Source organism: Pseudophryne corroboree, chromosome 6 (genome assembly GCF_028390025.1).
Source record: "Pseudophryne corroboree isolate aPseCor3 chromosome 6, aPseCor3.hap2, whole genome shotgun sequence".
NCBI lineage: Eukaryota > Metazoa > Chordata > Amphibia > Anura > Myobatrachidae > Pseudophryne > Pseudophryne corroboree.
Window position 1 is genome coordinate 18,417,170 of NC_086449.1, and position 4,842 is coordinate 18,422,011.

Below are 4,842 nucleotides of genomic sequence, written 5' to 3' on the forward strand. Positions count from 1 at the left end.
CTCCCCAGTAGGCGGCAGCATAGGGTTTGCACGGCTTTTAAAACTAGCTAGCGAGCGATCAACTCGGAATGACCCCATCCTACAGTAAAAACTATCTAATCCTCTATAACTTCTAAGACAAGGAAGCAATGAAAAGGCAAGCAACTACAAACCAGTGAGCCTTACATCAGTAGTAGTGAAATTGATGGTAATACTCTTAAAATAGAGTTGTAGAATAAGTCATATCCAGCAATTTACAGGATCCCAAACAGCATGGATTTACTGTGGGAGATCATGTCAAACAAATCATGTGAACTTTTTTACTGGGTGACTAAAGTAATATATGAAGTAACCCTTACACATTATCACCACAGCAGTAGTGCCCCATACACATTATGCCCACAGTTGTAGTGCCACATACACATTGTGCCATCAGTTTAATGGCCCTATTATATTATGCCCACTGTTGTAGTGCTCCTTACACACTAATTTATTGTGAAAAGGATTGGGTTGGGAATGCCGCACAGGATTAAATGAATTATAATGAATAATAATAAATAAAATGTTGTCTTCGAGAAAAGCTGACGGGTTAGATAGTAGTCTAAAATTAATCACCTTCTGCCAGTAAGGATAAATATCTATGGGTAGAAAAAAATGGTGATTGTCAGCGGTGCTTCCAAAGGTCCAAACGTATTTAAGGATAGGAAGAGAGAGCTAGAAAAAGTGACCTTGGTTGGGAGCACTCACTCCCGGAGAGTAGCTTGAAATTATTGATATATGTATGAGTAGTGATATAACATTGAGATAATTAAAACGTAACTTTAAATAGTATATGTATATAAAAAACTGGGTACACCAATTAGAATTGCAAGAAAAAATAAACAAATAATGAATGAATGGCTCTAAACTTTATAAGCCACACATAAAGCTAAATCTGCGAACATATTGATGGATTACTACTGTGGTAATTTGGTGTCTGGCAAGCATATGCCCATCCTCCCGCTGAGTCAGCGCAATCACCAATTGCATTCCATCAGTAACCTACAACACCTGGTATTCCTAAGTGGTCTCCCACTAAAGTACTGACCAAGCCCAACGCTGTATTGCCTCCAAGATCAGACGGGGTTGGGCATATCCAGTGTGGTATGGTAGTAGGTTACGTATGGAAAAGGGCAGCGAGTGCAGCTGTTATATGACAAAATGAAGGATGTTTGTTATTGTGCCAGTTTTCTTAAATGCATTTATCTAACCCGTTAAGGATATTTAGTTGACCGTCATTGCACCGGTTGGCAACCCAAACACATGGGTATGCGGAGGTTAAATCATATGGTCAACAAGGGTTAGTGACAGCGAGCCTCTGTTTTTCCTGTGCGTAGCATGAGGCAAAACAAGGAAAATAGCCTATTACAATTTACGTGAACTCTATCTCCCGTATTATGACCAGCATAGGAATACCTGGGTTGAGATAATCAGTCCTGCAGGAGCCCGGAATCGCACCACATAACAGAGTCTCAACATAAACTATCGCTCCCAGCAGCCCTTGCTGTCCGGCAGAAAGGGCTTCTGGGAGTGGCAGTTTCTTTTGCGTTTCTTTACAGTACAGTAGTGGGGTGTGCGCAGTGGCGTAAGTTTGTCCCAGTTGCCCGGCGGCAAGATAAATATTGATACCCCCCACCCTATGTTTTTAGATAAATATATGTATGTGTATGTAATATATATATATATATATATATATATATCAAACAAATACTCTCCTCCTGCGCTATTTTATAGGTATTAGATAGAATGAGATAAGAAAGTTTCTTAAGAAGGGCAGCCTGTTTCCCTAAGTTCCTTGTTAGACTGAACTAGGTATAGAAATGTGGAAAAAAAGGGGGAAATTGGTGCCCAGGGATTAGTGTAACCCGTAGAATGTACAGAACCCTATGGGTTTCACAAATATTACAAATTTTAAAACAAAAGCATGAACTGTTCCTTCATAAAAGTTTATTAAAATTTACAAAATGACATATCCATCATGTTACATAGACATCATGATGTAATTTCTCTTATAATGATCCATCCATGAAGTTGTGGAGGAATGTAGACAATTTTAAGCAATATCTTAAATCCTTCCTCATAGGATATTCAGAGAACACATCAAGTAAAAAACCCAACGCGTTTCGTCTAGTGACTAGACTTCATCAGGGGTATGTCTAAAAATCATAAGACAACTAGTCAATATATTATACAGTATTACATATAATAGAACAATATAATACATGGAACAGTCCAATAACAAAAATGTGCGAGACATGTTGGAACAGAGCTAGAGATGATCAATAGACCATCAACATGATTAAAACATTCCAAAAATTATAGAAATAATGAAAGTCCATTTGTATCTTAGATGCTTGACATACCTTTTGATATTAACGTCAATCTAAAAGTACTCAGTCAAGGTGGTCGATCAGAATTGTTCGAAGAGTGACTTCAAAACATCCCTAATAGGTACTGCTGAGGCTTCAGACCGGCCTAATTTTAGAACATAATTGATTTTTAATTGTAATCTAATAAATTGCTAACTATGATAAAGTCCATATGTCTAAGGAAACACATACCTCGTGGATTCAGTATTCAGAATTCATATAATTCCTATATTTAGCCTTCAAAGGAATAGCGGAATTAGCAAATTCATGCCAAACAGGACCTAGCAAGTTAATCAGTACTAATTAGAATATGCCAGATCTCCTTAGGACTAAGAGATAAGAAGAGAGGGGGAGGGAGCTAACCTTAACAGTTTTAACAATTTTCATTAGTGTCCCCAATTGGAGGGACACACGTGTATCTAATATATAAATCACAATGTATCCGCCTAATTGGTTAGTATATACTGACATATTTTAAGTGAGGCATCATGATGTTAGTTCAAACGATCCTATTGGGCATATCATCAAGGACCCCAATGGTAAAGGGCTACTACGTACATCAGATTTCACAATCATATAAATATAAATTTACTGGGGTTTTTTCAGACAAGGCTCATCAAGTACCATAACATACCTCATGGATCAACTATAGGCGTGAAAAGTGGATGCGGATATGTTGTCCTTACAGTTTCACACAGGTAAAGACCTAAAGGGTCAAATAAATAATGGTAATAGATGACTATAAATAATATAATGGTGCTATACCAATGTGCAAAAGGACTAATTCCATTCAGGTGGATGTCCCATTACATACCTGTTATGCTGTGAGCAATGTTTAATCCCATAGGTCTATGATGTATTATATATACACATAGGTATAGGATCTAATTAGTCCTTTTGCACATTGGTATAGCACCATTATATTATTTATAGTCATCTATTACCATTATTTATTTGACCCTTTAGGTCTTTACCTGTGTGAAACTGTAAGGACAACATATCCGCATCCACTTTTCACGCCTATAGTTGATCCATGAGGTATGTTATGGTACTTGATGAGCCTTGTCTGAAAAAACCCCAGTAAATTTATATTTATATGATTGTGAAATCTGATGTACGTAGTAGCCCTTTACCATTGGGGTCCTTGATGATATGCCCAATAGGATCGTTTTGAAATAACATCATGATGCCTCACTTAAAATATGTCAGTATATACTAACCAATTAGGCGGATACATTGTGATTTATATATTAGATACACGTGTGTCCCTCCAATTGGGGACACTAATGAAAATTGTTAAAACTGTTAAGGTTAGCTCCCTCCCCCTCTCTTCTTATCTCTTAGTCCTAAGGAGATCTGGCATATTCTAATTAGTACTGATTAACTTGCTAGGTCCTGTTTGGCATGAATTTGCTGATTCCGCTATTCCTTTGAAGGCTAAATATAGGAATTATATGAATTCTGAATACTGAATCCACGAGGTATGTGTTTCCTTAGACATATGGACTTTATCATAGTTAGCAACTTATTAGATTACAATTAAAAATCAATTATGTTCTAAAATTAGGCCGGTCTGAAGCCTCAGCAGTACCTATTAGGGATGTTTTGAAGTCACTCTTCGAACAATTCTGATCGACCACCTTGACTGAGTACTTTTAGATTGACGTTAATATCAAAAGGTATGTCAAGCATCTAAGATACAAATGGACTTTCATTATTTCTATAATTTTTGGAATGTTTTAATCATGTTGATGGTCTATTGATCATCTCTAGCTCTGTTCCAACATGTCTCGCACATTTTTGTTATTGGACTGTTCCATGTATTATATTGTTCTACTATATGTAATACTGTATAATATATTGACTAGTTGTCTTATGATTTTTAGACATACCCCTGATGAAGTCTAGTCACTAGACGAAACGCGTTGGGTTTTTTACTTGATGTGTTCTCTGAATATCCTATGAGGAAGGATTTAAGATATTGCTTAAAATTGTCTACATTCCTCCACAACTTCATGGATGGATCATTATAAGAGAAATTACATCATAATGTCTATGTAACATGATGGATATGTCATTTTGTAAATTTTTATAAACTTTTATGAAGGAACAGTTCATGCTTTTGTTTTAAAATTTGTAATATTTGTGAAACCCATAGGGTTCTGTACATTCTACGGGTTACACTAATCCCTGGGCGCCAATTTCCCCCTTTTTTTTCCACATATATATATATATATAAACAAATATACAACCACAGCACTCACCATATATATATATATATATATATATTAGTGATGAGCGGGTTCGGTTCCTCGGAATCCGAACCCCCCCCAAACTTCACCCATTTTACATGGTTCCGAGGCAGATTAGAATCTTCCCGCCTTGCTCGGTTTACCCGAGCGCACCCGAACGTCATCATCCCGCTGTCGGATTCTCGCGAGATTCGGATTCTATA

At 36.8% G+C, this 4,842-nt stretch overlaps 1 pseudogene; it reads right to left on the minus strand.

Annotated features, from left to right (window-relative positions):
• Window positions 1–1,017: 1,017 nt before the first annotated feature.
• On the minus strand, window positions 1,018–1,136 carry LOC134937232 (5S ribosomal RNA; annotated as a pseudogene).
• Between the last annotated feature and the right edge of the window lie 3,706 nt (window positions 1,137–4,842).